The sequence below is a fragment of the Microtus ochrogaster genome, chromosome 5 (assembly GCF_000317375.1).
Source record: "Microtus ochrogaster isolate Prairie Vole_2 chromosome 5, MicOch1.0, whole genome shotgun sequence".
NCBI classification, from domain to species: domain Eukaryota; kingdom Metazoa; phylum Chordata; class Mammalia; order Rodentia; family Cricetidae; genus Microtus; species Microtus ochrogaster.
In genome coordinates this window covers 58,977,636-58,991,055 of record NC_022012.1, presented here as the reverse complement: position 1 = coordinate 58,991,055, position 13,420 = coordinate 58,977,636, and positions in this window count along the sequence as shown.

The window sequence follows — 13,420 nt, the reverse complement described above, 5'->3', positions numbered from 1 at the left end:
GGCCGCTTTTTTAAAGGGAGAGAGACCACGCCCCAATGGGCGGGTATCTCAGCGGCTATAGGCTGGAGGAGCGGAAGGACCTCCCGCAACAGTTTTGTCTGAGGCTTACAGTCCCAGAGAGAGTAATCAGGTGTTTAGGATGCTGAGACAGCTCATGAACCCACTTCCTTCTACTCTGCAGGATTGGCTTGTGTTCCAAATTCCCACTGTTCTAGCTGTCTTCAGAATCCTCCTGAAATGTATAGGGTCTTCAGCAATTACATAATCAGTCACGTTCCTTATGCCTCACATCTATTGTCAGGCATTTATATCAGAAAGCTTAAAATTTAAGCCACCAAAATAATGCAGTTCTGGAATTTAATAATAAAAGCTGGCAGCTTCCAACTTATCAGAAAGCAAAAAAACATTCCAAAGTTGTTTGCCTAAAATCCAGTGATAGAATAACAGCATTTTAGACTATGCAACACCATTTAATTCTTACCATGATTTTCGGAGACAACTGGGCACTTTTCACTGTTTTTGGGGAAAGTGGAGATGCAGAGTGGGTGACAAGCGGTCTACTGTGGGTTGCACTTGGCTGTCAGTTTCAAGCTGCTTGTCCACTTCCTTTCTCACAGAACTGAGACAACTCGTTCTTTAGATTTTAAGAAAGTAGCCTTTAAAATGGAATGTTACAGTTCTCTACAGGTGAGTCTCACTAGTATAGCTGTCCTGAAAGATAGACCTCAAGGCTTGCTCGGGATCAGTAGCTTTTTGTTGTTGTTTGTTTGTTTTTTGAGACGGGGTTTCTTTGTAGCTTTTAGTTGCTGTCCTGGAACTAGCTCTTGTAGACTAGGCTGGCCTCGAACTCACAAAGATCTGCCTGCCTTTGCCTCCCGAGTGCTGGGATTCAAGGCATGTACCACCACCGCCCGGTAGTATCAGTAGCTTTTAAGAGAAAGAATAGGCTTCCCTGAGAGCCTGTTACATGGCCAAAGATCGTGGGGCCTTCAGAATAAGGGTTCCCATAATCTGGAACAATCTGAAAGTGCAAAACCAATTTTAGAAATTATTTTTAACAAATTTTTTTAAAAGATATAATTTGCAGTGCTGGAACCATTTTGCAAAGGCCTTTTCTGATATTTTCTCTAGCTAAAGGAGAACAGGTTTTTCACATCATCTCTGACCTCACACATGTCCAACTGAGATTTTTCTAAAGCAGCGTCCTTTAAAGGTTATTATGCTCCATCATTAGAAATGTACATAGGCTTGTGCGCACACAAGCCTATATGCAGTTTATGTCTGGCTACTTGGTCATCTATGTACTTCCTCTCTTTCTGCCTTCTTGTGATAATATGTATTTTGCACGTAGATAAACAAAGCCTATAAAAGCTCCCACTAGGTAGTTGGGATTTTAGGTTTAAAGGATATTTAAATGCCTAGACATAAATATAAATATTTAAATTATTTTGAGCTGATAACTTTTAGGTGTATTTTACCACAAATATTGAAATGACCATGAAATAACCACAGCTTGTCAGATGCCCGAATTTGAAACTAATGAAAATACTGTTGAAGATAAAAGAAACAAATGTCATCAAATGCTATTATCAGAAGTGTAAGGTAACACAGTCATTGTGGAATGTTGCTTTCAGCATCTACTAAGACAACATACACAAATGTTAAGACCCCACACTTCTGTTTGTGTGTGTGTATCCAAACGAAAATGCATATTTTGTTAAGCAACTATAAGAATTATAATAGCACAATTCCTAGTAGCCCAATCTAGACATTGTCCAACTCTCTACTAATAGAATCAATGAATAAAGTACATTATCATCTCATAAGGAGATCTTATAAAGCAATAATAGTGAAGAAAGCTATGAGTCCTTACGTGTATTTAGATACAGGAGCCCAATAGAGTATATTCTTTGGAGGTAGTTTGTCTGAAGGGTGGTCTGGAGTGCCATTGTTGTCCTGCTTCTTTTTCTTTTTTAAAATGTTCCTATCAGTTCTTTGAGAATTTCATACCCTGTATTTTGATCATTATTATTCCTCTCCCGCAGCTCCTTTCAGATCTTCTCAACCTCCCTATCCACCCAACTTCATGATTTCTCCTTTTCTCTTCCCACTTTCCACCCCACCCATGGAGTCCAATTTTTGTTGGCCAACTACTCCTGGGTGTGGGGCATGCCCTCGAATGTGGTATATAGCAGGTGTTTTCCCTTGAGGAAAACTGACTGTCCTTCTTCTGCAGGCAATCAAATGCCAATATCTTGTCAGCTAGGGGTGGAATCTTATGCCTACCTTTCTTCCTCTCTGCTGGGGTTTCATCTGTCTTGAGCCTGTGTAATTCTTCTGCATGCTGTCACAGTTTCTATGAGCTCACATAGACATTTGCTCTGTTGTGCCTAGAAACCATTATTTCTTTGAGGTCATCCACAACCTCTGGCTCTTATAATCTTTCGGAAATGTGTGTGTGAGATGGTCCCTGAGCCGTGAGGGTGTGTGTGTGTGTGTGATATAGACATATCAACACACACACACACACACACACACACACACACACACACACACACACACATCTCATTTAGGTCCAAGCACTCTGTGATCTCTTATTCTCGGCTCCCCGAACAGTTGTGGGTCTCTGAGTTAACTGCTGTTAACTTCAAGAAGCAGGCTCTCTGATAGGGGTCAATAACTGACCTATGGGTATATCAATAAGCCATTAGGAGTTGCTTTAATGTTCTGTTCACTTAGTTGGAAAATAGTAGTAGGTTTTCAGCTGGAGTTAATGACAAATGTAGCCACACATTTTGATCTCATTTACAGAGTCAGATATGGATTCCATCCTGTTCTGTGGGCCTTAGTTCACTCAAAAAAATGGTGGGTTAATTCTGTAACATTCATGTAACTATGACACCAGTGTGCATATCTTCCTAGGATAGTAGAATGTAGCCCACAATTTCATAGCCTGGTGAGATCAATAATTATTATTCTCATTCAAGAGCAAGCATAGTGCCTCTAGTACTAGGAAAACTAGCCTATAGGAATGATGTTTCCAGTTTAGTATCAGCTATGTTTGTCCATATTCCATGACTCTGGTATATGATATCTTTAGCAATAAAGTTTTACCACCAAGTTGTGGTGGGTAAATAGCATTGTCAATAGCTTCTAATTTGGGGCGAGTGGCTTATGGGACACCAATGGTCAACAATTCAAAACAGGCAGCCCATTCTTGGTGCTGGGATTTTTATTTGGGAGCATATGGTATCTAGTTAGAGTATTGTGCCACTTCATTTTTGGGTAACTACATTTACATATATATATATGTATATGTATATATTTTAGGGAGCTTCTGCAGTAGTTGGTTTCCATATGACTTTTCTCTGCATAAGTCCTTTAGTGTTAGTTATTGTCCCCATATCCTCTTCTCTCCCCATTTTCTCATCTAAATAATAAAATGATTAATGGATGTATGTTTCATTTATGTGAAAACCATACTGATCACAGGGCAGTTAATGGTGTGAAAGGAGCAGCATTTGAAAGAACATGGGCAGATATTTTTTTTACAACTTTTGGGAAGAGTCATACATATGGCCATGTGTGTTTATGTGTGTGTGGTGCCTTGTGTCTTGGTAAAGAGTGATATCAAAACAATTTTAGAGAAGAAAGCCAAGAAAGGGTGGATGAAGGAGAATGGACATATGGCAAATTAAACCTCATTCTCCCTCAGTGTTGTTATATATTCCTATTTCTAATGTCTCCTATAACTAGAATCCAATCGTATGCCTTTTCTTTCAAGTGTTAGGACGTTAGCCATCATTGGAAGCTGGTGATCCCTGGTGCAAGCCTGTAGTCACCAATTAGATAGATGATTAATTTAGTTTATTGGGCACACCCTGTGTCTTTACTAGTTGGGATTTGTACAGAAATATACAAACACAAGAACTATACAGCCTGAGAATTTAGCCACCAGAACAGGGCTGTGGCTTACTGTAAGGAAACAGAGAAAATATGCTAATTTTTGGAAAACGAGTGATGTGTCTAAAGCTGTCTGTTCACAGAAGTTATGAAAGTTGAGGAAGAAATGTCACCATCTGAGGGAAGAGGTGGACTGAGAGAAAGAAACAAAATCTCCTTCCTTTCTTGGAAGATTCTAGCTGGTCATAAGTGATCCATAGATTTTTGGAATGTGTCTGCTGACCTTGATAAATGTAGCTTCTGTAGGGATTCTGTCAGAAATATATGCTTCTATTTCATAATTTTGTCTCTGTCAGCTGAAGCCTTGAGGTAGATCTTGTTCTAATCCTGCTCAATTTCACCTTACTATTACCCACGTCCTGTTTTAGCTCAGTTTTCTTCAAAGTCATGCAGCCATTAGTCAATCAAAATACACTCACTTTTTGGTTTCTTACAGCGACACATGGAACTTGAAGGTTTTTGACCTGAAAAGTAATTTCCCAGAGGTGAGAACTTTACCACAAATAAGAATCAAGAATATAAATATGATCTGAGAACTTTGTTGAATTCCTGGGGCCTCTTAAAAAAAAAAGTGCCCTTCTGCTTTGTATTGACTTGTTTCACAAAAGGACTATTATTTTTATTTTTATCAGTATCCAAACTATCACCCCAATGATCTGCTTTCTCTGTTATGGAAACTGAAGGTCAGAGAGGGTGTCTGCCTGCATTTCTGAGCTCAGTGTCTCCTCCAATGCCTGCCCAGTAAGGTCAGGTATTACAAGTCATGTGCTTCCCAAATATTAGGAAGTCAAACAACATTAAAAATTTGGGTCAAAGAATGACTTTTTAGAGAAAACTTGATAGACAATGCATGCTTGTTCCATTCACAGCTGGGTCATATGGGAAGCTAACTTCTGCTTGACTAGTGTTTTGTAACCTCTGGGTAGCATCTTCCAAAATCCACGCACTTCCTGGTCTCTGACAGCTGCCACTTTAACCTTTAATCACTGCTTCTAGGACATTAGCTTTAGACTCCATGTAGAAAATGCTTATGGAGTATGTGTCTCTGTTCAAAGAGCAGTGTGGATGTTGTCCTTGTTTGTTGGGCACCACTGTCAGTTTGTGTAGAGTAATCCATTGTTTTAGCATCGGCTTGGGTTGTTTAGGGATTTCTGTGGGATCTCCATGGCCAACAACTCAACTGAATACAACCCAATCCTGCCACTGGAAGCCTTGCCTGGCTATAAGAGGTTGCCAGGTGAAACTCTCTGTGCCCATTACTAGGGTCACCTGTGGGGCAATGTTATACAGACCACATATTTCTGCACTGTATTGGTGGCCAGGCTCCCAAGTCACCCTTTATACCTGAGGTGGTCATGAATCACTTACAGACCTGGCTGTCTCCTGGGTCAAGATATGCTGATGTTGTTCTGCTCCCTGCTTTGTAATTATGGAGATTGCCTGGGAAGAGGTGTTAATCCAAGCCAGTGACAGAGCTGTGCCTGTGACTCTAGTGAACTTCCCCCTCAGTTTACCTTTGGGGATAAAAGCTATTTTAGAATAAGCACAGGTGATCTTTAGGATTGGAATGGACCCTGAGACTCCCTTCCGATATTGCTGTGTGAACTGTGTTTCAATTATTCCTGTGCCTCCACGGTGGTCCAGAGAGATAATTTATGTTGGGGTTGGACCCCAACAGTCACCCTCATAGAGTCCCGGGAGTTTCGCCTGCACGGGACTTCCACATCTCCCAAATGCCCTCAGATTCCAGCCTTCTCCCTGTACTTCCTCCCTCCATCCCATCTCCTCTCAACCTAATCCCTTACCCATAAAATCTCTCCTATTCCCCCTTCCCAGGGATATTCATGTGCCACCCCTAGACTCCGTCTCTTTACCTAACCTTTCTGGATCTAGGGATTGTAGTTTGGTTATCATTTACTTAGTGACTAATGGACACTTATAAGTGAATGTATACCATATTTGTCTTTCTGAGTCTGGGTTGCCTCGCTCAGGATGATACTTCCTAGTTCCATCTATTTGACTGCAAATTTCATGATGCCATTTTTTTTAAAAAAACAGGTGAGTAATACACTATTATGTAAGTGATCACATTTTCTCTATCCCTTATTCTCTTGAAGGACATCTAGGTTGTTTTCAGTTTCTAGCTATTGTGGAAAAAGCTGCAATGAATATAATTGAGTGTCCTTGTGGTGTGACAGAGCATCCTGTGATTAGGATTTATACCCCAGAGTGGTATAGCTGGGTCATGGGGTAGATTGATTCCTAATTTTCTGAGGTACTGGTTTCCATATTGACTTCCATATTTCCATGGAAATAATATTGATTTCCATAGTGACTGTACGAGTATGCACTCCTACCAGTGATGGAGGAGTATGGAGTGAGGGGGGACAACATTGTCCTTCTTGAACACGAAAGCTTGTATCTCATCACATTCATGCATACATACAGACTATGAATAATTGAGATGTATCAGACATGAGCGATTTTTACATGGGGTCTAAAGCTAACATCTTAGAAGCAGCCATTAAAGCTTAGAGTAGAGACCATTAGAGACCGAAAAGGGTGTAGGTTTGGGAAGTTGCTACCCAGAGGTTACAAAACACTAGTCAGGCAGAAGAAATCAGCTCAAAAGGGCTATTGTACTACAGAAGCTCTAGCAAAAAAAATATTAGTTCTTGAAAATGGCTAAGGTCATACATTATACATATATTTTACATATATAATTGTAATATATATATGTATATATGGTTCCTACAAAAATATTGTCACCCATAAGCTAATTAGCTTGATCTAGCTATCAGTAATGTATATACATCAAAAAATGTTGTGATACATTTTAATCAGTAAATTAAGACATATAAGGAGAGAAATAAAAATGATTTTATTCTCATTAGAAAACTAAGCAAGGATTCTATTTCAAAGTGGTCCGGTGCTTAAATTATTACCCTTGCAACTCAATAGAGTCAGAGACCAGGCTTTGTATTTTCCCAAACAAGGAGAGTTTAGTTCTTTCAGACAAAGCATGATTAAATGAGCAAAGGAAAATCTTTTACAGAAAGCCGTGTCTTGTTCTTCAAACACTGAAACATGCAGAGCGTTTGGGGGGTTTGTTTTTGCCTGAACTCAGCTAAGATAAAACACTCACCATTCACCAGAGGCCAAACAATACTTCATTAGTAATCTACAGTAGACTCACTGAGATCGGCCAGGAGCAGAATCTGAATGAAAGACACGGGCTTTTATTTATTTATTTTTCTGTTGCTAAACCATGCAGAGCAAGGGACTTGAATGCCAGAATAGAGAATCTGGATTTGATTTTGTAATGAGGAGTTATCGAAGGCTTTGTAGAAATGAGTTAGATTTTGGCTTTTTGGATAAACAGAAGATGCAGGGAGATTATAAAAATAAAAAGGCAGGGTTCAATCTGGAGCTACTGTATGAGCTACAAGGATGAGAAACGCTGAAGCCCTAAACTAAGACAGGAGAAGTGAGAGCAAGAGGGAGAAGTGGGTGTGAGCGCAGCAGTGAGGACAAAGTGAATATTGATTTCATGTTGGCAATCAAGGGAAAGTGAACTGTGAAAGGTGCAAAAACACTTTCAGCTCAGGGACTTGGGAGGACCGTGTCCCCATGAAACACACTTAGTTAACTTAAAGATGAGCGTGGTCGACCTTCAGTGGTAAGTAAGAGGTCTAAATATGGGAATTGTCAATATTGGGGGTGGGTATTGAAAGTTATGGACACAGATGGCTTTACAAGGGGAAATAATTGAAGTAGGAGGAAAATCCATAGACTATGTTTAGGATGGTGCCAGGAGACAGAGAAGATTGTGGGGACGGGAGCAGAAGGGTTTCTACTGAGCAAAAATGGGCTTTGACGCAGGAGGCTGTTGAAAAATTGAGTGCTGTACAGGAAGATGGAGATGAGAAAAAGCCAATTAATGGATTTGTTGGCTCACAGATCAGGGCTGACCTTGAGAGAGCAGTTAGTGGTGTACAGGGGAATGTCTGCTGAGTTTCAGAGAAACGGATTAGGAAATACAGGAAGCTGCAGGTGTGTTTTATTTGTAAAGTTTGACAGATGAAAGAAGCGGATAAAAACCCTAAGGAAATGTGTTGCTTAAGAATAGCACTGCTATTAGCGTCTGACTGGAGAAAGTCCAACTGGAGTCTGTGACTCAAGCAGCAGGAGGCTGACCGAGTCAGGTGACAACTCTGCTGAGACAGGGAACAGTGTCTTCAGCCCAGCCTAGCATGGACAATGGGCAAGCCCTTTGCTTGGGTCAGTCCTTCTGAGAGCACAGAAATCAGCATTAGCATAGAGACTGAAGCCTTCAAAACCTGAGAGAAAGTCTGATGTGCATGTACACGCGCATGCACGCATGCACACACACAGATACACACACACACACACACACATTCCTATGAAATTCAAGATTTACTTCAAGTAGAGGAATTGCAGGTTACTTTTGCCTAGTGAATCCTAAAGTTTTATAATGAAGAAGTCAATAGGTAAAAATGGATTTTGTATATTCTAATTTTTTGTCTTTTTAAATTATTTCTTTGAAAGTTTTATGTAACATGTGATGTGGGATTCCCCCTCTGTATGCTGTGAATACCATTGGTTAATAAAGAAATCTGCCTTGGCCTATGATAGGGTAGAACAGAGCTACATGGGGGAAAACTAAACTGAATGCTGGGAGAAAGAAGGCAAAGTCAGCGAGAAGCCATGTACCCTCTCTGAGACAGACAAGCCAGAACCTTGTCAGTAAGCCACTGACTAATAGAGATTTGATTAAATTAATATGTAAGAGTTAGTCTATAAGAAACGAGAGCTAATGAGCTAAACAGTGATGTAATTACCTCCTACCCCACCTTCCTAGTTTATGCTAGAAGCCATCCACTGTGAAGAGCTATACTTCTGCATCTTTATCAGTCTTAAAGGACTCTCTTCAGTGGTTTCTTGTTTAGACTGGTTCTTGTTGTTGTTGTTGTGGGCTGGGTGGTGATGGGGAGAGTTTGTTATAGAAGCCTTTCTCCCATTCTTAGTTATTTGTCTTCAATCATTGATGCCACTGCAAAAGAAGCTTCCTTGTGTATAGCAGCTAGCATTGGCACCACAGTTTCTGGAGGCAGTATGGACTGTGAATTTTAACATGGATTCTGGGTGCAGCATGTGCCACTTTTCCAGACATTTGTGCTGCTTGAATATTCTTGGATGTGGTCCTCCAATGGAGCTTGCTTGTCTAAACAGTGGCTACACTCTTAGAGAAAACTGTCTCTTCCTCTCCCAGCTGCTAGCAATGAACAATGGCTCCATGGTTATGGGATTTTTGTATCCAACTCTTCTCTTCATGTTTAGATTTGGTCTGGCTTGCACTTTTGCAGGTTTTGTTCATGCTGTCACAAGTGCTACAGATGCACATATGGAGGTACCCTGCTGTGTCTACAAGGCAGCTCCTGCAGTCATGCGCTACTCTTGGCTCTTACACTCCTTCTATCAGCTCTTCTGCAAGGACCCCCCAGCCTTGGGAGGTAGGTTGAGCTATGTATGCTCTCTTAGGGGCTGAGCATGCTCTGGTCTTTTATTTCCTGCGTCTTGACCAGTTGTGGACCTCTGTGTTCATCATCATCCACTGCACATTTCATAACTTTCTTTCTGATTTCACTACTTCAAATTTACTCACAAATTATTCTAAAAAATGTAGTTTTTTCTTTTTAGCAGTGTATCTTCAAAAAGAATATTTGAATTTATGATTAGAAAATATAATAACACAATATTATACATTTCCAAAGCCATATCATTTAAAATATTTAGAAGGTTTTATGCAATTCTAGAGAATTGGCAAGAGCATGACTTTCAAATGGAAGAAGTCTTCTTTGTTTCTGAAAAAGACAATGTCCTCAATAGAAGCTGTGAAGATTTCAGTCTCTGTACTAATAATACTCATACTGTGTGCCCTGGATAGCTGACCCAAATGGAAAGCTTGCAGTGGTTCAAGCAGGGGTAGGCTGGGGACACTCACTGTTCTCCTTCGTAGCTGGGTTGTGACCTGGATTTTCTGCCTCCACCCGTACAACATATGCTTTTGTAGATCACTATAAAGTGTTGACTAATGGCATTCATCTAGTACTTGGGACTTTCCAGAAGTCCTCTGGGTCCTTCAGAATCCATGGCTCTCTGTGTAGATTCTTGGTTCTTTGAGAAAGAGACAGATATATTTTAGGAAGGGCAGTTGACCCTGCTCAGATTTCCCAGAACCACCCTCAGGAACAAGGTTGAGCAGGGGCTAGTATTCCCTTACAGTAGTAAGCACTAAGAACAAGGTACAGAACTCCCCAACTCTCCAAAGAACCAAGACAAGAGCTAAAAGTGTTATTATTTGAATTAACAGTTGATTTAATTATGTGATCAAATTTTAGCTATTAGTTATGGATTGGAAAATTGCCCTAAAGTTTAAACTTCCCATGTACACTATGCATTTTCTTCCTTGTTAAATTTCATTTACTTAAAAATATACAGAGTGATGGGTTTCTTTATGTATTTTCACAACACTTTGTTTCATTGAGCCTCCTCTCCCACAAACATCTTCAATAGTGACATAAAAAGCTGGGTGGACTTTTTTTTTTTAGATTTCAATTTCATTAATAAATTGAATCATGATGAGTTCATGAAGCACTTTTAAATTACAATATTTCTTTGGTTTCCCTGACCTGTTTCTACTTGCTTTACTGCCCTTACCACAATCTCTTTTCCTTTACTACCTCAAAGGTTCTTCATGATCAGTCTGCCCCTTGCTGAACGCACCATATGCACTCCGTGGAAGTCAGCCTCCAATGTGGCTTCCAGTGATCCGCCTTTCTTGGTCTTCTCCCCTCCAGTTGTAGCAGTGTTGTTCTGCGTGCCTGGCATCACACAGCAGACATAACACTGTGCCTTTTCTAGAATTAGGTTAAAAAATCCTGCAGTTTCCAGCCTGAGTGCTTCTTCTTCCTTTCTGTCTCCTTTGAATGTTTTTCACAGAAGAAGGAAAGCCAGAGTGCTGTGAGAAGGCTTAAGGGGAGGCTCATGCTGTAAGGAATGGGGATATATAACCAATAATTAAAGAAAGCCAGAGCCCAAGTAATAAACTGATAGAAAGCTTGCAAGTAGATTTTTTCAGCCATTTTGAGCTGATTGTATTCCTGTCTGGTAGTTTGAGCTCAACCTTATTAATGACTGTTTGCTAAACTCACTCAATTGACCTGCTTTAATATTTCTGATATTTAGTCTGTGAGATGACAAAATGTTTATTGTTTTAATCTTATGACTTGTCTTTGAGTAATTTACTTGGCAGCAGTAGATAATTAACATACTGATCCAGACCTTTCCTCAGACTCCCAATCCCATTGTAATTATAACATCCTTTGCCTATTATATACACCAAGATCCTTTGACTCATCCAGGATCCCATTTTTCTCAATACTCTGACAATTATGAAGTTTTAGTAGGTATTTGTTGTGTATGGGGGAACTATATTTGGTATTAGGATACAATAAATAAAATAAAAAAAAATGTTAGGGAATTTACATGCTTTTGAGAGGACCAAAATCCAAAAATCTTTGTAGTGAGGGAGAATTGTCTGTATTCTGTCAATCATGTTATAAATAAATGCTGATTGGCCAGGCAGGATATATAGGCAGGAAAACCAGACAGGAAGCAGAAATGATGAAATGACGACAGGAGAATTCTGGGAAGGAGGAAGTTGATTCCTCCCCACTCCTGCCCAGACCACTGAAGCAGCAGGATGTGATCTGCCTCACTGAAAAAGGTACTGAGCCACAGGGCTAACATAGATCAGAAAAATGGGTTAATCAAGATGTGAGAGTTAGCCAGTGAGAGGCTAGAGCTAATGGGCCAATCAGCTTATAATTTATGGAGACCTATGTGTGATTTTCTTTGGGGCTAAATAGTTGTGGGGAACCAGGCAGAATAGGAAACCCTAACAAAACAAGCCTGGCCTCCCTCATGTTACATCTTTGTTTACTAGTAGTGATAGATGACATGAAGAAGAAAGCACAATGAAATGAAAAGTTACACTGGTTGGGGTTTCTTCATGTAGAAGGGTTCAGAAAGTATGTCTGATAAATCATTATTTTTAAAAGAACAAAGAAAATCATGACATCCTCAAAGATGAGTGAATAAGAGTGATTCAGACTGAGATTTATTAGAGCAAAAATCCTCTAACATGAATTTGTCTAAACTGATGCTAGCACATCAAGGAGACCATGTGACTTGGCAAAGGAGAATGAGTGTGGTAGAGAATGTCACTGAAGGTTGTCTTGGTTACTTTTCTTTTTTTTGTCTTAAGAAACCATGACCAGACTAGCTTATAGACAGAAATGTGTATTTGTAGCTTTCAGTTTCAGGGGGTTGGAATCCAGGACCACCATCGAGGCAGAGTGGCAGCAGGCAGTCAAGCATGATGCTGGAGCAGCAGCTGGGAGCTCATGTCCTAAATACAAGCACAAGGCAGAGGAGCTCACTGGGAATGACATGGGCTTTTGGAATCTCGAAGCTGCCCCTAGTGACATATTTCCTAGTTCTCTTTAAACAGTTCCATGAACTGGGGGACCAAGTATTCAAACATATGAGCTTTGGGGGCCATACTCATTCAAACTACCACAGAAGTAGTGTGTGATGATTATATATGTTTTTTCTCCAGTGATGTGGGAGTGTCATATATCAATCTGTTGATTTCATTGGTTAAGGAATAAAGAAACTGCCTAGGCCCCTTGATAGGCCAACCCTTAGGTGGGTGGAGTAAACAGAACAGAAGGCTGGGAGAAAGAAGCTGAGTCAGGGAGTCGCCATGGTTCCCCCACTCCAGGCAGATGCAGGTTAAGATCATTCCTGGTAAGCCGGCTTGTGGGCTACATAGAATAATAGAAATGGGTTAGATCAATATGTAAGAGCTAGCCAATAAGAGGCTGGAACTAATGGGTCAGGCAGTGATTAAAAGAATACAGTTTCCGTGTAATTATTTCGGGTATAAAGCTAGCCGTGCAGGCAGTTGGGTGCTGGGGACGCAGCTCTGCTGCTCCTAATTCAACACTCCAGTAGTGGTGAGGGTATTGGAAATGACAAGCACAGGAGCGATGGAAACAGATCACGTCACAATAAGACTATTATGGCTATGATATGAGTGCAGATTTGAGTGGCAGAGAGAAGAGATGTACGAAAAAGGATTGAGACAGTGGTGGTGACAATGATCAGAGTTGTGGAATTAACTGTGGTCCAACATGGTAGGTACATTTGAAAGCATGGTTTGAAGGTAGCACCAACAATTAGAGACAGATTGATGGTTTGTGTCAAAGATGGGTTGCAGTGTTTCTGCAATGCTCTGTTGAACCTAAGGGAAGGTTTGTGTCAGTGGAGTTTGGTTCTTTTGCTTACATGCCAAGCCCATCACTCTTTC